Source organism: Henckelia pumila, chromosome 2 (genome assembly GCF_033568475.1).
Source record: "Henckelia pumila isolate YLH828 chromosome 2, ASM3356847v2, whole genome shotgun sequence".
NCBI classification, from domain to species: Eukaryota; Viridiplantae; Streptophyta; class Magnoliopsida; order Lamiales; family Gesneriaceae; genus Henckelia; species Henckelia pumila.
In genome coordinates, this window is record NC_133121.1 from 122979358 (window position 1) to 122998871 (window position 19514).

General features: G+C 33.6%; 1 long non-coding RNA gene and 3 other non-coding genes across 33 annotated transcripts; all 4 read left to right on the plus strand.

Moving 5' to 3' along the window:
- Positions 1 to 7283: 7283 nt before the first annotated feature.
- On the plus strand, positions 7284 to 7365 carry LOC140885988 (small nucleolar RNA R16). The gene has a single exon (XR_012151398.1). It is a non-coding gene; the product is annotated as a small nucleolar RNA R16 (small nucleolar RNA).
- Positions 7366 to 8090: 725 nt separating this feature from the next.
- LOC140885985 (small nucleolar RNA R41) lies at positions 8091 to 8181 on the plus strand. The gene has a single exon (XR_012151395.1). It is a non-coding gene; the product is annotated as a small nucleolar RNA R41 (small nucleolar RNA).
- Positions 8182 to 8280: 99 nt separating this feature from the next.
- Positions 8281 to 8354, plus strand: LOC140885559 (small nucleolar RNA Z155). The gene has a single exon (XR_012151003.1). It is a non-coding gene; the product is annotated as a small nucleolar RNA Z155 (small nucleolar RNA).
- Positions 8355 to 10795: 2441 nt separating this feature from the next.
- Positions 10796 to 19411, plus strand: LOC140881149 (uncharacterized). Of its 30 annotated transcripts, none has more exons than XR_012149823.1 (7): positions 10823 to 11325; positions 11412 to 12696; positions 12784 to 14844; positions 16051 to 16136; positions 16223 to 16267; positions 16552 to 17014; positions 17082 to 19411. It is a non-coding gene; the product is annotated as an uncharacterized lncRNA (long non-coding RNA). The 30 variants fall into 30 exon arrangements; XR_012149830.1 differs by lacking the exon at positions 16051 to 16136 and having other exon boundaries at positions 10826 to 11325; positions 12784 to 14701; positions 14803 to 14844; XR_012149835.1 differs by having other exon boundaries at positions 10835 to 11325; positions 12784 to 14218.
- The last annotated feature ends 103 nt before the right edge of the window (positions 19412 to 19514 follow it).

Consider the following 19514-nt stretch of genomic DNA (forward strand, 5'->3'; position numbering starts at 1 on the left):
GCATTGTTTTATTGTTGTATTAAGCTATCTAATATTATTCGGTGTAATTCACTCACTTTCCTTTCAACTTAGACATCTCTACGCTCTTACAAATGTTATCAAAGACCTTATATAAACGATCGCATTAGGTCATGACACACCATGAAATTATTCAAATTATTTTACAGTGTCAATATGTTATCTTTAGTCTATACTCATCCACTCAACTTCCTACACCAATTTCTCAGTTTATGCCACATTTTCTTCAATTCAACTTCAATCATGTTAAATCTTTATCTTTTTGTTCTATTTATGTGTTTATTTTAAATAAATGTATGTAAGGATTTAAAATTTGATGTTCACGTGCAGTAAGAAAAAAATCAAGAAGAAAATGAACGCCCAAGGAAGGATAAAGACCGAAAAAAGAATTTCTGAAGAGTAAATTTTCTAAAAGTTCTAATTTCTTTCTGGAATCACTGTGTTGTAGTGTTTGGAGATTTTGAAGCGCATGTTTATGTTTTTTTGGTTTTTTAATAATTTCCCTTAAGAGATTAATTTTTTATTTTATTTTAACTTTAACAGGATTCAATACAACACTCATTATGAGCTCTATTGTTTTTAAGTCGGTTCCTCCTTCCTCTTCCTTTCTGGTTGCTAAAATTTGAGATGAAAATTTCTTTGCAGGCAGATTATGCATTTAGTCCAGATGATGTTTAGCAGCATTTCCAATCATACGAGACTGTGAATAGACTAACTATTCGGACTAACAAGTTTGGGCAACCAAATGGTTATGCATATGTTGACTTTCTTGAATTAGAAGCTGTTGAACAAGCTATATTTCTTAATGAATCAGAACTTCATGGTCGACATTTGAAGGTCAAGCTACGTTCTGCTTATATCTGTTAAGCATATTCAACAAATGGGCTCCTAAAGTAGTATTATTGAACACCAAACGATATGTACTGCATTTTCTCGATTGATATGTTGTCTGTTTTTGTTCTCAAAGTATTTTGATATTGTTTCAGGTATCAGCCAATAGGACCAATGTTCACGGAAGCAATTCCGCCCGGCGTTCCAACCCTTACATATATGGGGTTTCCAACTGGGACACCACTCAAGGTTGCTCCTTATGTGTATTCTCCTTACGGATACAAGTAGAGCCATTATTTCTTACATCTTTTACCCTGTGACATCTTAACTGTTTCTGCAATTTCTTCCAACTTTATGCTCTTCGCTCTATGTGCATAACTATCAACGTATATTTGTTTAATCTGCTATAGGAAGGTACCGAGGTTTAGGAAGCCTATGCGATACAACCCTTACTTCTTAGCACTACATGCTCAATATATATTATGTTTTATGTTTTGATTACACGAAATTGCAGTTGTGTTATAACTATAAATTTTTTGCAAAAATAGTTTCATAATTGGTATATACCATAAATATTATTTAACTTAAAATACAAATTATTACTACTTTGTTGTTTTGCCATGATTTTATTTAATTTACACATTTTAATGTTTTTTGTATGCTTCCCTTTTTTATATGTCTTAATACCAAGTTTTTAAATACTATTGATGACTACGTGATTTAATGTTGTGTTTTTTCTTGCTGGCAGGCTAAAATTTTTTTTTCTCAAGTTTTTTTTTGAATCAGTGAGAATTACTTTTCATGGACATTGTCTCTTGCAAATTTTACTATTGGCACATTTAAGTGTCTTGAAACCAAATTTTTAAATAATGCTGATGAAAATTTGATTTAATGTTTTGTTCTTCTTCATATCCTAAAATTTTATTTTCTCAAGTATTTTTTAATTAATGAGAATTATTTTTCATGAACATCGTTTTTTGAAATTTTACTATTGTTACGTCAGTATGTTATTTGTGTTCATCTAATATTTTTCTAAAAATTATAATATCATGAATTGGATTTTATGCAGCGACTATTCGATTCCAGATGATTACTATTGGTCCACACAAAAAATCCAAGTGGTTGTGAAAAAAGTTTAAGCCTAAAAATTGATATGCAGGAATCTCTTGGAGTTTTAACTAAAAAATATTATGCTTGCAACAAACATGCATATATTAATTGTAGCACCCGGTATTTGAGATACGTAAATTCGCATGCATAATTAGGAAAAAAATAATTATTTAAATTTTTTTGAAATATGGGTTAAATATTATTTATGTGTTATTATGTAATATGTGCATGATTTAAAGTTATTTTAGTATTTAACCCATAATTATTGAATTTAGGAATTTTTGATTAAATGATTTATTTTATCGCGTAGACGGGACCGTGGACGGACGAGCAATTGGTTTTTCATCCAAATTATTTTATGGGATTTTAGTAGCCATAAAATATTATTTCAAGATTTTAATTCCCAAAATTTATGGTATTTTATTTATATATTTTAGAAAATCCATTTTTTAGTCAAAATAAGTCATTTTAGTGACTTTTATCAACTTTTAAAAATCCACTAAAATAATATTTCGGGATTTATTATTTTTCCATCAGATTGGTATGTATTTAGGATTTTGATTTTTATATTTTATGGTATTATATCTATCCTAATTAATTAATAGGTAATTATCCCATAATTAGCTAACCTAAATCCCCCTATCCCACGATCTTTTCCCTTCTAGCCGCCTCCTCCATCTACCTCCTCCTCCCCCACGATTTCATCAGAAGCAAGCCAGCCTCCATAGCTGATTCCTTCAAGAAAAATTTAGAGTTATTCGTCGATCCGTCGTCCCGGAGCCCGTACACGCGACTATATTAAAAAATAAATCAAAAGGCATGTCGAATTCTCTTATTTAACATCATATAATATACTACTTCGTTTTTCATCTAGAACCCATGATTTAAGTTGTAAGAATTTCGAAATATGCAGCATGAGCATCCTTGTTTCTTGAATTCATGTTTTGGTGCTTGGTATGCATGATATTCATGTTTTTCCTTAGCATGGCTTGTCCAGACCATGGATCATGTTTAGAGGATTGTCCTAGGGTCCTTAGGGTCGGGCTAAACCAAGGCTTGGGGCTGGTAGAGGCCGGAACCGAAGCTATTCAATCCGGTGCGCAGTAGATTGTGCAGATGAGCGGTTGTGGGAGAATGACTTGTTCTCGGTCCACAGGGCGAGTTTTAGGCGGATTCTAGTTGGGTTAGAACCGCAAGACATAGGAGAAGGTATTCCAAGTGTTTTTCCGGCCATTGGTGGCTTGATCTGGGCAGCCGATTGGCCGGAAGTCAGTGCATGTGTTCTGCACGCGAGCAGAATAAGGGCTAGTTTGTTTTGGTTCGTTCTCCTTCGTTAGGGCTTGGTTTGGGTTGGTTTTTAGCTTTATGGAAACGTCTAGATGTTGGCTAGGATTAAAAGGTGGTGCTCCAGCCGGTGGTGGCCTGAGCAAGGCGGTGGAAGCCCCTGAGGGGCTGCTGGCCGTGAGCAGGTTTGAGCTGTAGCTAGGGGCTGTTTGGGATTCAGTGCGGGCCGGGTCGGGTCGGGTAGGGTCTGGGGGTCCGTGTCTGGTCAGTCGGGTCTTGGGTCAAGTTAGTTGAGCCCGGGTTCGGGTTTGGTGAGTCGGACTCGGGTATTTTTATTTTTAAGTTATTTATTAGTTTAAGTGTAATTTGGGACTTTTAATTTGTTTTAAAATTTAATTGGGATTTTAATAATTTTATTAGGCCTTAAAATTATTTAATTAAGTAAACCCAATAATTTTCATAGGCTTGGGAGCCAATGAGAATTATTGGGCCAGTTTGGAAATTTTTGGGCCCAGCAGTTTGAACAATCCCATGAAAAATCAATAAGTCCGGAATATATATTTAAATTATTTTATGGGGAAAATTGCAAATTTAGCCCTATATGTTTGTTACTTTGTGATTTTGATCCTATATGTTTTCACATTTCAATTTTAGTCCTACATGTTCTGATTTTTGGCAATTTCGGTCCATTTTATTCGAAAATGTTTACGTGGCACTGTACACGTCAGCTCCACATCAGCACTGAATTGGTGCCACATCAGCGCCATGTCGAAAAGAACTAAAATTGTCAAAAAAATAAAGATAGCGGACTAAAACTGAAATCTGAAAATATAATGGACTGAAATCGCAAAGTGACAAACATATAGGACTAAAAAAGCAATTTTCCCTTTTTTTTATGCATGACATTTATTTTATGTACAAGTATTAATATTATAAAAATTATTTAAATATATATTTCGGAGCAAATTTTAGTGCATGCATACATGAAATAATTTTATAATGAATGATATGTTTAATGTTGAGCATGAAAAATATTTTATGGAAATTGAAGTGATGTGACAGCATAGAGGTGGTTTACCACCGAGCACAGATGTAGTTTACTACCGTCATAGACGTGATTTTTCACCGAGCACATAGTAGTTTTACTACCAGCATAGAGGTGGATTTATTAACCGCCACATACGATGGTTTTTAGACTGATCAGTCGCTCATGATTACGAGTCACACTCATGGATATAACCTACACTGTTATTTATGATTATGACATGCTCAAATTATGTTATGTATTATATGATATAACACATGGATATTATTTATGATGAAAGTTATGACATGGAAGAATTTATGATGCATTATTTTAAGAGCATGCATGCATATTCATGATGAGTATATGTATTAGTATGATTATGTGCTTGTGTGTTATTTTTTAAAAAATTGTTATTATGAGATAAAACATGTTGGGCCTCTAGGCTCACTACGCTTATATGGTGCAGGTGAATATGATGATTCTTTAATTTTGTAGCTTCTACCTGTGGTGCGGACCTATGAGCTCGCTAGCAGTGGACCCCGTGACCGTTGCTTTATTATTTCCGTTTGGTGTTGAGACATTTTTATCAGTATTTTAAACTAGTCCAGTATTTTTATGTTTTCAGTGGTTGGTAATAATGTTTTTTTTTTTTTTATGTTTATTTCGACATGCATGAGTTATGAATTTTAAGCATTGACATTATTTTAATATTGCATGTTTCAAGATTTTTATTGGATATTTATTTATTATTCATTCAAGTTATTTATCAAGTTTTTAATTAAACGTTAATTTTAAATGTTTATACATATATGTATGAACATATATGTATAGTTAATATTTTAGTTTTATTTAAAGAAAAAAGTTTTCCGCATTTTATTAGTTCGGGTCGTTTCATGAATATTAGGTTTGTATTTTAAATTTTTTTAGTTCAAACTTTTCTAAAAAGTACATGCAAACGTGTGTATATATGTGTTTTAAAAAATGTAGTTATCTTATTTTATTGCATTAAATTAAATTTATTTTGGAAACCCATGTTAAGTTATACAAGAACGTGTTTGCCATATTTTTTCGTTACGCACACGTTGCGTGTGCCATGATTGAATTACTATGTGTTGTAGTGTTTGGAGATTTTGAAGTGCATGTTTATGTTTTTTGGTTTCGTATTTATTTACTTTAAGAGATTAAATATATTTTTTAATTTCAAATTTTATTTATTTGGTTTTTTTTTTTTCTCTTTTTTCTTACTCAAAGGAGATGATACCATGATGGAGTTGCATAAGATAACGAGACCAAGAAAAATGTGTTCAATCACATTCAACTTAAATTTATCTTTGGTCTTTTTTTAAAGTTATTTGGGGTTCAATCTTTTACTTAATTTGTATCTATTAACTGGTTTATATTATCTTTATTAGTAATTCTTTATATTTATAACATAAAATTTTCATTCTTAGCTCAAATATGTTTTCAATTACATATATGCTTTGATTTTTCCACGCTCAGGTGTTGGTTCTGTTGCAAAACATATTTTCAAATATATGTACATTTTGTCGATATCAACAAACATGTCATTTTAACTATGAGGCAATATACAATTATTCTTCTACACCTTCAATTTTAAAAAGAGATTTAAATCACATAACACACATAGTTACTCATGTTATGTTTAATATTCATGTACAAACGTCGTCATGCATCGCGTATGTCTCGGTCACTAGTTATAAATAAATACTCTCAAAAAAATAAAACTAAAATCAACACCCAATAAATTAGTAAGATGATGTTTGACTAATCTTATTAAAAAGAGTTTATAAGTCCATATTGCTTAAAAGCTGTTTTACGAGCTTATAAGCTGTTAGAACTTATTTTAAAAATAAGCTGTTAAAATGTTTGAGTAAAATTATTTTAAACAACTTAAAGACGTTGATATGTTTGATATTATAAGATCTTTTTATTGTCAAAATTATCAAAAATGATATAATTCTATGAAAATAAAATTTTGAGTAATACACATACTAAAATAGTTTTAGAATAAACATATATTAAAAAATAATTTTTTTAATATTTTTACTTTAGAAAATTTTTTGTGATTTGTAATTTTTTAAAAAAATAATATTTAATATTTAATGGGTGAAGGATATGATGAGAGATTTATGAAAATATTCAAAAATATTTTAGAAAAATAAAATATTGAAATAAAATCTTTTTGAAAAAAATATCTTTCTTTGTTTTTTTAAAAACAGCTTATAAGCGGTTAAATATCTTATTTTAACAGCTTATAAGCTGTTTTTAAATTTTTTGTCAAAACAAAATTTGAAAGCTCTATCAAATAAATTTTTAATTTAATAGCTTATAAATTGTTTTTAAAATTTTTTGTCAAAACAAAATTTGAAAGCTCTGCCAAATAGCCTTTTAAGTGCAATATACAAATGGCCATGCTATGACCCAAACCCTAATTTTCCAAATTCCTATTCAAACTACCCAACGAATCGCCTACCAACGCCTTCTGCTTCCACCGCGCATCCTTCTCTCTTTTCTGCGGAAGGTTTTTGACCCCGTGAAGTATAATATATTTTTAAGAAATTTTAATTTTTAGACTTAGATGTAGATCTAGAATCCAATTTTGCATCTGGTTTACCTTCTCCTCGTACATGAAATCGAAGCATGCTTGGAGATATAACTGATGCACACACTCGATCGGATGGCTTACCAGCCCATTGCACGCATTCTGATTGCATTGCCATGGTGTCAAATGGACCTTCCTAAATTTCTTCATTCTTGCCGAAAGATTTTCTTTTGGGGTGAAAGGAAGAAGTTTGACACGAAGGGTGATTTTTTTTTACTGTTTTCTGCGGTTTATTTGTGAATTTTAGTTGCCTTATTGATTTTTCACGATGGGTTTTTCCGTGCTTGAAATCGTTCTGTTACTAGTTTGTATGCTTTGCTGTTACGATGAATTTTAAAGCGCATTCAATGAAACGTGGATTAACTCAATTTTATTTTTTTTGTTGGATTGGAAGGCAAATGATGTAAGATTTTCTTATCCTACACACCGAAAGATGATGTAGACTCAACTCCGCTTATTATCTGATGCTTTCAGTTGTCTCTTCAGAAAAGTTTTTATCTTTTGTATGGATCGTGTATGATTTTGGATTTTAAATACACGATTGTTTTTATTTCTTTGAAGGGTCTTGGTTTTATCTAAATCTCCAATAGGAATTCTATTTGTTATTTTTTTAAATTTTTTATCAAATACTATGTTTTTGGATTTAGTAATTCCTCACAATCTGTTCAAAACGAGCTTGGAAGGTTGAATGAAGGAAACAGGTTTTATATTTTTTTTAAATCTTGAATGAGTAATATCTGAAGATGATCTGCAGTTCAACTCAATCTGAGTTGAATTTTATTGCATTCCAGTTCCTCAGATAATTCTATGAATTCCAACAATATTCAATGATGAGAAATAGCAGACGGGCGGTCAGAATCTGATGCTGTGTTGATTGTCTGCCTATTTCCTTTTTAGGAATTTCTCTGAGAACATTTTTGGTTATATGGATATGGATTTCCATTTGTCTATGGATCTGCACGTAATATATTACTGTATGATGCATCTTCAAAGATAGACTTTTATGATAATTTACTGTTTTATTCTTCTTTCATTCTGCAGTGATGAACTTTTTCAATTATGTCTGGACGTATGAAACTTGTTCATGATTGTTTATCCGAGTTCTGAGCAACCATCAAGTTCTATGTTTGTTGTAGTTTTGCTAATTTTCTCGATATATTTCATTTGAGCATTCTACCAATCTGTGAAAGTGGCTGAGTGGAGGCTATGATGTTTAAAAACTACCTATTTTCTGAGAGTGATTTTACCCTCTGATTATAGAAACCAATGGATCCTTCTGAGCCTATTTCACTCACATACTGGATCAATGCGGTCACATACTTGATATGATGCTAAATCTTTGAAGTTTTCTATCTTTGATTTTGTTTATTTGTTGAATTTCCTGGATCATTGAGGTGAGGATAGCCGATTCGGAGGTCCTGTGACGATCTAAAAAAACAGACTACAATTATCTGATCAATGATTCTTGTTTTTTGAAGGAAAACTTCATTCTCAATCTTATGATTTTATTTCCTCTTTCTAAGATGAAGCTCCCCGTGATAGTAATATATAAATTTTGTTTCAGCCTTGTCTGAATTCAACTGTTGAAAATTTATTAGCTTTTGAGGGAGTTTCAATGTAATTGGCTATCGCACATACATTTTACCCATAACAACTCTACATTTATACTTCCGCTTTGAAATTTGAATTATGCATGAATTCGAACAATAGTCTCACTCCTTCGATTGTGAGTCGTGATTTGGAAGGAAAAAAAGTGAAAGGTGGAAAGAAAAGAAGTGAAAGGGAAGGAGAAAAAGGGAAGGAAATCTAAAATATTTTGTTGGTTGGTAGATTTTAAGGGAAAGAAAATTACAATAAAATTTTCCTTCCAAACTTAGTTTGGATCTTGGGAGAGAAAAGATTCCTTCCAAATCTGTGCCAAATTTTATTTTCTTTTCTTTCATTAAAATATCCCAGACAATCAAATTTTTTAAATTCCCTTTCTTTTCTCTTCTTTTCCTTTTAAATCACAATTTCCACCAAGAACTGTGGACTGATCGGAGCAATAAGCAAGTATTACCCCCGAGGTTAGCTAGCTTGCCTGTCCTATAAATATTGGCTAGCTCAGAAATTAAACTTTTTGGGTTAGTGTTGTCCGAAGCCATTGCTTGAAGGTTGCTTAGAATGAGATGAGATTCTAAGCATGGAATTCAATTATCTGCCTTTTATTCTTGATATTCGTTTGGGGCGCCTGAACTCAGCAGACTTGCGGTACTGGAAGTGGGGTGACAAATTCCATTATTTGGTTAAATCGAGCTATTTTTGGAAATCGGTTGAAACCTCCATATTATCCCCTAAGGTTCATATTATTCTGTGACGTGCATTTTATGATTTTATTCCCACACAAATTAATCTTCTAAGACACCATGTTCCTGTGAAAGGAATTTGTGCGCTATGTGGCTCATTCTTAGCCTCCACAAGCCACTGTCTAATATTTTGCTCACAAATCTCTCACATTTGAAAAGATTATTTATTCTGGATGTATCTAAATTAGTATTTGGGAGAGCTTCTGGAAAGCACTTTTCAGCTTTTCCTTAACAAAAATTTGAAAATTTGTTAACTAAAAGTTGAGAAGTGCTTCCTATAAGCTCTCCCAAACAATACCTAAAGAAGTGTCCTAGAGTTATATTTCTTAGACTGTGGAATTCATTTGGCATTTGTGTTCTTGAGATCGATTTTTGAATGATTTGTAATGCTTGTTTGGGCTCCCTGTAAAGAAATTTGTTGCTTGAGACATGATTCTCATAATCTCAGGCAGTCGATTACAATGGATTGGGTTCTTTATTTTGAAGAATTCCAGAAAACCCATCATGTTAAATTGCCTCCCTCACAGAGCCCACGCCCTGGGCATTTACGACTAGACGTTGATTTGAGGGATCCGGTAAACGGTGATTTTATTGTTGGGTCACTGATTCGTGACCTTTCTGGCTTTTTGCGTGCTATGTCAGCACATGGTTTTCATCACCCTGGTTTGGTGCTTGGTGCATAAGTCTATGCTATCCACCACGGCCCATTTTTTTTTTTTTTTTTGCAGTGCATGCAGTATTTGATAAATGTTTTGGTTTTCTCGGATTCTTTCTTTCATCTGAGCAGTAGCTTCAACTTACAATCGGAACAATATTGGCAACATTTTAGTGGACATTCGGGCTCTGTGGTTAGCCGAGTTGCAAATAAGGTGGCTCATGCTCTCTCTCGCTATTTTCCTCTCTCGTAGAACTAATGCACCTTCCTTAGATAAATTCAGATTTTTAAATGTTTTTATTTTATTTATTTTTATTAAAAGAAGAGTAAACGATTTTGATTAAATAAATATTAAAAATTGCTTTTGTTTTTGTATTTTATAATTAAATATAAATAGAACTTAAAATGTCACAAATTCTAGTATAAAAAAAAATTAAATTAGTTTCTATATTCAAATACTATACATGTTAAAAAAAAAAGAGTTTTTGTTTCTCAAAAGTGTTTATAGTTCACCAGCTTCTCTGACAAAGCACACGGTTAATCATAAAGTTAATCGTAAAATATTAATTGTGAGACGATTTTGAATGTTACCGAGAAAGGAAAAACGCGAGTTAAAATATAAAAGCGTTTTAACAGTGAAGTATACCGACTAAAATTATATTTTTTTCCTATATAATTCATTGTCATCTAATTTTATTTCCATACATAAAATTCAATTTATCATGTACAAATATTGTATGTGCTTTAAATATTTTACTTTAGTTGTAAAATACACCGACTAAAATTATACCTTTGCTTTTTTTTTTGGTCCCGACATTTTCCTAATATATTTCATTGTATTGTTGTATAGCATGTTAAAAACGCGTCGCGTATCTTCCCCGCGAACCTGTAACGGTAATAGAAACTTCATCTCACAAGGATCCATCCTCAGCCGTCCGATCATTCCTCCGCGCACCTTGTATACTCATTATTAGCCTTTGGATTACTCACCCCCTCAATTATAAGTAATCTTCTGGTCTTGTTGTCAATTGGGGGAATAACTGATTCTTGTTCCACCTCTTCCCCGTATTCGTTTTGTTCTCTTCCTCCTCTTGAATTAAACAACTTTCGAGTTCACGATCTACTTTCTTGTATGGATCGTAAGAGGTTTGTGTTGCTGGTGATTTTCGACGGTTTAATTGTCCGGTGGGTTTTCGTTTCTACAAGCGGTGGACTTCTATCTGCGGCGTTGCGACGACGAGTTTGATTGGATGTTTTGCTGTTATCTGTAGTTTTTTTATTGCGATGATCCTGGATGCTTATTTGTGTATAAGCTTGTAGCTTTTTGATTTCGATGATCCTGGATGCAGAGTCGATGGCGGATGGGTTTATATACTCTTCGATCTCGTTGATCTACACGTTTAGTCGTATACTTCGGCCATTGTCCTCTCACGTAAATTTCTTTCTTGGATGATTCATTTTCTCGCCGTTTCTTCATTGCATATTTTTCTACTGATACAAAGGGTTCTGTGTTTCTAGGAATGGATGATATTGAAAGTCGATGAGACAATTCTTTAGATTCTGCCGCAAGAAAGTGCAGAACGGAGGGCATAACGTATTAACGTTACAATGGTTAGAATGATCTTAACTAAGAGAGTGCATGTTTTGGTTTATGTTATTGCATCATTTGCGTCATGGTGAGAATAGATGCCTTGTGAGGAATCCCTTTATTATGTAAAAGAGGAGTCGTAGGCTTGTTAGCTGTCCTTTGACTTTGTCATGATGGGTGCGCTCGCATGGCAGGTCGCCACATAATAAAATAACTATTTTTTGTTCTGAGGGAAGATGGTACGGGATTGGCTCGGCTCTTTCCTCAGGTGTGCACTCTCTCCCTCCCTCTCCTTCTACGCCAGTGTATGGTTTTGCGATTCATCATCCATGTTCATGATCGATAGAGTCTGTTCGCTCTGTGTTCTTTAAATTATCAACACTGAAATATAATTGGGAAGAAGGGGGCCCAAACTTGAGAGGGTCAATCATCTATCAAGCATCAATGGCTCATGAGGTACATGGTAAAAATTGCAATTAATTGAGAGTATGGATCATCGATGGATTGTATTTAATTTCAGTGTTGATAATTGAAATTTCAACAATGAAATATACTTGGGAAGAATGGGCCAAAACTTGAGAGGATCAATCTTCTATCAAGCATCAATGTCTCATGAGGTACAGTATAAAAATTGCAATTAATTGAAAGTATGGATCATCGATGGATTGTATTTAATTTCAGTGTTGATAGTTTCAATTATCAACACTGAAAATATACTTGGGAAGAAGTGGGCCAAAACTTGCGAGGATCAATCATCTATCAAGCATCAAAATTATCAACACTGAAATATACTTGGGAAGAAGTGGCCCAAAACTTGAGAGGATCAATCATCTATCAAGCATCAATGGCTCCTTAGGTACATGATAAAAATTGCATTAATTGAACGTATTGATCATCGATGGATTGTATTTAATTTGCAGAAGAAAAACAAGCACATAGATTTATAAAGGATCGATTACATTACAAGGCATGTTACTCACGAAGTGCATTTCATTATTTCTTTCAATTTGATTAATTTCCAAAACTGTTACTGCATTGCGATTATGATCTTTGAAAGTCCAGATTAAGTTTCAACATCATCACTTATGATTGGGGGAGGAAATGATCAGCAACTTACTCATGGTTTCTCTAACTTGTTTTTATTTGCCACCAAATATTTGTGGGCGAAGTGGCAAGAAGACCAAGGCCAAGTAATTGCACTTGCGGGATGTCCAGGTTTAAATTTGTGCATTCACCTTAAGTTGTAAAAGTACTTTTATGGTAAAGAAAAGATGTGGATAACCTTGCTAATAACTTTGTCAGGAATTTGGAGAAGCAAAAAATTGTGAATCTAATAGATGTGGCAATGGTATGCCTTGCTTGATGATCAAACTTGCTTGCATTCCGCTGATTTTCTATACATCGGTTACCATCTTGACTCGAGGGGCAATTTCTCAACAATAGCATCATGACTGCTACCTGAATACATTTTGCAATTGATAATGATAAATACATAGCAAGTGAGAAGTGCAGTTCTGTGCCCTTTGTAAAAGTTTAGCACTGTGAGACACATACTACAAACATTGTAAGTTGAGGCATCCTAGACCATGCTTTCAATACTTAGATAGACTATGCATCTTTGGATAGATGAGTTTTTCAGTTCATTGTTGGAGGCGTCTGCCTGGAATGTCTATCTGCTGTTGTCGAGGGTGTGGTATGCGTCCTTGCCAATGTTTCTACCTTTGCTTAATGTATGATATGATATTATGTGGATTTCTTGAGAGCTCAACTGCCCATTTCTTCGCCAGCGCCTAAGAATGAAGAGAGGAGTGGGTACAGGACCTCTTTGCTGCTCGGTCCGAATTCGAAATCGCATTGTCCAGAGAGTGACCGTGGTTTACTATGTGATACATAGATTTATTCGGATATTATGACTTATGAGAAAAAGAGATCAATTACCTTACGAATCATGGTTTACTCACAAGGTACATTATTATTTTTCTTTCCATTTGATTAAATTTCCAAAACAAACTTACCATCATCACAATTACGATTTGACAAATATATAAGATTAAATTTCAATACCCTCACTTACAATTTGGGAAGAAATGATATGCACTATACTCACTCCTACTATTAATGTGTTTTTATTGCCCGTTTGTTACCAAATAATTGTGGGCGAAGCCAGGAGGAGAACAATGTCCGAAGCAAATGCACTTCGGGGACGAGGAAGTTTAAATTTTTCAAAATTTTTGCATTTACGTTGGATTGCAATGTGTAAATTTATAGTAAAGATGTGCATGACTTTCTAATGACCTTGACAGGAATCTGGACAAGCTAAAAGTGATGAATCTAATAGAATACGGTGATGAGATGTGTACTCGAATATAATTGTTTGATAACTGAACGTGTATTGCAGTGCTAACTTCACTGTCCTGAGGGGCAATTTCTGAACAGATGCCTTCTAGCACACACTTCGCAATTGAAAATGATATATACATGGCAAGTGAAAAGTTCTATATTTTCCACTGTCAAGTTCGGTGCTGGAAAACAGATTTCTTGGATTGTAAATTAATTATTGCATCCTTGACCTAAAATATCTTAAAGTTATATATCTTTGGATGGTCGAGCTTTTCTGGTTCATTGTCAGAGCCGTGGAGATGATCTTAAGTCTCGAGATGTCATAATCTGCTGTCGTAAAGAATGTACGGTATTCGTCTCCGTCCCTGCCAATGTTGCTGCAATTGCTGAATGTGATGTGAGTTTCTTGAGAGTCGCTCACTAAAAATGAAATTTTCGTATGGTTTATCTTTGTTGTTCCCATCGGAATCAAAATTTTGTTTCTGCTTTCCAGAGACACGAGTTTCTGTGGTTTACTGTGTAGTATTAATACATTTGATTTGGTAGTTTGATAGTTTTTTCGGAACAACTTCTTGTTTCTGCTATCCAAACGCCCGAGTTTCTGTGGTTTACTTTGTGTCATTAATATATTTGATTTGATAGTTGTTTTTTTTATTATTATTTAAATTTTACAATGTAGGTTTTTGCAATGGCCGATAGTTTGTGTATCGAAGTTATGCATCGTGCAACCTTCGGCTGACAACTTGATTTGGTCGAATGTTTATTTGTTGAGCCTGTGTTCGGAGTAGAACAACATGGATGAAGTAAATTTTTTACTTCTATTTTCCTGAATGTTGAGCCTGTTGCACGATCTGTTTGGATTTTATTATCATCTTTAGTGGTAAATATTGATTTTATTATCATCTTTAGTGGTAAATATTCAATTCCATAACCCCAACCATTGGTGAAGTTTTTTTTAAAATCATTTTTACTCTTCTTCAGGTAAATTGAGTTAAATCAATGCTCTGCAATTGCTAAACCAGGGTCAGTATTTATTGTTGGTAATTTTAATTGATATATATATATATATATATATATGTATACATGCACACAAACGCACACCACACTTTTCAAGGAAACTTGACAGAATCTATCTACAACGTTCAACTAAAGAACTTATTAGTTTTCTAATAAATTTGTTTTAGGAATTTCTAATTGTTTTTTTCCATAATTTATCAAAATTTATGAAAATAATATAATGTATCTGATAATTTGTTTGTGATAAATTTCATGATTTCCCTTTTTTGAAACTTCTTCAAACTCAGTTTATAATGTATGAGCATAGTCGTCTCTGTATTTAGTTTGCGTACGAGCATTTAGACTGTTCTAAAAAATTATTTTTTAGCGATTTTTTTTAGTATTTGCTATTAGAATATTGAATTTGGAAAGTCAAAAATTGTTTTAAATGTTTTTTTCTTTTTGGATTTGGATGTAGATATGTTTTTCAGGGTTTCAAATTTTTTACTTTTACCCTTTTGATGATGGGTCAGATGAAAAGGATTAATTTGTCCCACATAATCGTATATATAAATCTTTTCCTTCACGTTGTTGTGTATTGGATGGATCCATAAGCTCATTCTTGGAAGAGCGCTCAACTGCTTGCTGGCATTTGAGAGATTGGTGGTTCAAATCCATCTGGATCCTTTTCATTAGTTTCATTATGAATTTCTGTTTACTATTTTTCAACGTGTGCTTATTTCATTATTCAGCTTGTAGCATCTATCAGCTAGAGGATTTTACTTTTTTTGTATTTCTTGTAATTATATAATGACTAACGTGAAACTTTGCTTGCTATTGGAATGAGAAAAAAGGACTGATATCGATTGATAAAATTATGGAAACTGAACTTTGTCATAACATAGCGAAGTAAAAGATAGTTCTCTACTTTTCTGATGAATGATTTTTCATCGTTGTCTTTTTCGTGCAACTGGTGGCCTCTACAGAAGAAAGCTTTTGAAATGATTTAAATCATCTACAAATGGAACCTTGATAGTCACATTAATACGAGACCGTGTGCACGGCTTGTGATGTTAATGGTAGACCTTTTATTTTCTACTGAATCAACCCAATCCAAATTTTTAAAAAAATTATAAATAAAATAAAAAAATGATGGGTTTCATTTGTGTTGGGCATATGCAAAAGAGTATTTTAGATCGAAAATAAGCAACATATCGCATATGGATTTTGTAGGGTCAGATTGCACTCAAAATGAAAATGAGAAGTACATTAGATCATGATCTTGTCTATAGAAAATAAATTTCAATGGAGCGTAAAAGGTTTGTGTTGCTGCTGATTTTTTATCGTTTGATTGTCATCGGCCGGCTGTTTTTCGTTTCTACAAGCAGTGAACTTTTATCTGCAGTGTTGCGATGATGAGCGAGCTTGGTTGGATGTTTTCCTGTTATCTGTAAGTTTTTTATTGCGATGGTTCTGTTATGTTGTTTATTTGATTGATTGTCTGGTGTTTTTTATTTGTTCAAAATCATTCGCGTATGGGTTTATATTTTCCTTGGTCGGATAGATCAAGATATTCACTCGTATCCCTCGACCATTGTTTCGGGTTGGCTTCTTCTCTAAATTAAATTTCTTGTTGGATGTTTAATTTTCTCGCCGTTTCTTTAATTCGTTGTCTTCTGTACATATTTTTTTTCTCTTGATACATCTTGTTTTGTTGTTCTTGTATTCTGGCAGATCGAGAAGCAGCTGTCTTTCTACAAATGGATGATGTCGCTCGACATTCGATGGAAATGAGTTTTATATTCTAGCAAGAAACTATAGAACGGACGGCACAACGTTACAATAGTTGGAATGTTTTTAACCAAGGGAGTGTATGTTTGTTTTATGTTATTGCATCATTTGCGTCGTGGTGAGGATAAATAGATGGCTTGTGAAGAATTGTTTTTAATGTAATAGAGGAGTTGTAGCTGTCCTTTGACCTTGTGAATGGTGGGTGCACTCGGATGGCAGGTCGCCACATAATAAAAGAACTATTTTTTGTTTGAGGGAAGATGGTACACGATTGGCTTTGGCTCTTCTCTCGGGTGTGCTCCCTTTGTCCCTCTCCTTCTCCGTCAGTGTATGGTTTTGTGATTCATCATCCTTGGGCCAGAACTTAAAAGGATCAATCATGTATCAAGCATCAACGGCTCATGAGGTACATGATAAAAAAACTCTAGTTAATTGAGTGTATGGATCATCAATGGATGGTATTTAATTTGCAGAAGAAATCTGAGCACAAAGATTTATACTAATACTGTGAGAAAAAAGGATTGTCAAGGACTCAAGGATGTCAAGCTGCTGTTGTCAAGTGATGCGAATTTCTTGAGAAGAACGAAAGCTGTCGTCTTCACTGAAGAATGAAGAGTTGGTACAGTATGACATCTTTGCTGTGACATTAATATATTTGATTTGATTTGATTGATAGCTTGATAGGTTTTTACACAATGTAGGCGTCTGCAATGGCCGAAAGTTTGTCTATTGAAGTTATGCGTCATGCGGTTCTATGCCCAACGACTTGATTTGGTCGAATGTTTATTTGTTGACCTGTGTTGCAGTAAATGGACAACATTAACTCGGAGAAGTAAATTTTGGACAACTGTCTTTTGAGTGCAACTCTCTGGAGCCTGGTTATTCTCTTGCATGATCTGCTTGGATTTTTTTTTTTTTTTTGAGAGAATGATCTGCTTGGATTTTATTATGATCTTCAGTGGTAAATATTCAATTGCAGCAACCCTGAAGCCCATTTATCTTTTATTATCACGAAGTCTTTTCTTACCATTGGATGGATCCATTAGCTCATTCTTGGAAGAGGGCTCAGTTGCTTTTGAGAGATTGGTGGTTCAAATCCATCTGGATCCTTTTGATATTTCACATTAGCCATCACTAATTTCTGTTCACTATTTTCGTTGTGTGATTATTTCCATTATTAAGCTAGGTAACCTCCATCAGGTAGAGGAATTGACTTTTCATTAACGGGAAACTTTGCACACTATTCGAATGATAAAAAAGGGCTACAACTGATCAATAAAATTATGGAAACCGAACGATGTCATAACGTAGCGAAGTAAAAGATAGTTCTCTACTTTGCTGATGAATGATTTTAATAATTTTCGTTTTTGTGCAGCTGGTGGCCTCTACAGAAGAAAGGTTTTGAAATGATTTAATTCATCTAGAAAATGAACCTTGATAGATACGTTAATTTCTATACTCTCGAATGCTGAATTGCTGTTTATTTTGGAACGAATCCGTGCTCACGCCTTGTGATGTTGAATGATGTACCTTTTATTTGTCTTGAGAAAATTGAAAGGGTAGCTATTCCATAGAATTTAAACTTTTTTAAATGTGAGGGGTGTCATTTTTTGCTGGGTAGCGTAACCAAAAGAATATTTTAGATCTAAAGGAAACAATATGTGAATTTTTGTAGGGTCGAATTGCAATCTTTTCAAAATCAAAAGGCCTGAGAAGTACATTACATCCACGATCTTGTCCATAGAAAAATTTTAAAGCTTGACTTCAAATTCCATGTCAAACTGTAAATTTTTTTATTTTATTTTTTGTTTACAATATGATATTTTAGATAGCCTCCCATAATCCCATCCATGAACTTTTTTTCTTTTTTTCTTTTCTTTGAATTCTACGGTGAATTGTGTGTATAAAGTACGCATGGCTTGGCTGTGTTATCCGAAGTCAGCAAGACAGCCTTAGCCACTACTTTGTCTCGCTTATATTTTATCACTACCTCCTCACCCCACCCCACCCCACCACTTCTTTTTTCCTCTACTGTCAAACAACATAGTAGCATTACTCATCATCTCCCCATCTTCTATTTCCCTTTTATGCTTAGTGGTTATGCATATATGTTAGACTGAATTTTGGATAAGCCTTCGTTATATCCTATTTGTATGTTCATATAAACTCAATCGAGATTGCGATTTTTACAGCCTTGGATTTGCTTGACCATTGTTTCGTTATTGTTGTGGGGAATAATTTGTTTCTTGTTTTTTTTCTTTTGTTTATTTGTTTCTGTTTGTTTGGATTTTTTAATTTATACTGTGAAGTATGATTTTGTGATTTATGGGAAAGAAGAAGACTGTGAAGAAGATAAAAGAGGTAGCAATATCAATAACAGAAGCAGAACCACAGACTACTCCAAGAAAAAGAGGGCGGCCCCGAAAAATTCCAGAAAACAACTCGGGGATTAAACATGAAGAAAAAGCAATACAAATTCAAGAAGTTGGAGGCTGTATTGATTCCAAGAATCCCAAAAACGTCGAAGAAAAAGTAGAAGAAGATGAAGGGTCATCATCAAAATTGAAGAAAGAGCAGAAACAGCAGCAAGAGGAGCCGCCATTGAAGAAGAGCAGAGCCAAGAAAAAAAGTAAGCCTAAAAGAGCAGCTGAATTTATTTGATTTTCTCTTTTTGCTGCTGATCTGTCTTTTAACTTTTTTGTTGGTATATTATTGTTTAACCTTGGCGATAACAATTACTGACCGTTCAACTAGAATTTGTTTAATGTTTGTTCTGCTCAAAGTATTCGAAGTGGTTGCTTAATTTGTCCATCTTATCTTTGGAATGTTTCGAAAATATATTTTTTGTTGCGTATTTCCTATTCACTTGACTTTTAAAGTTTCCTTTAATCAACAATTCATGTCCC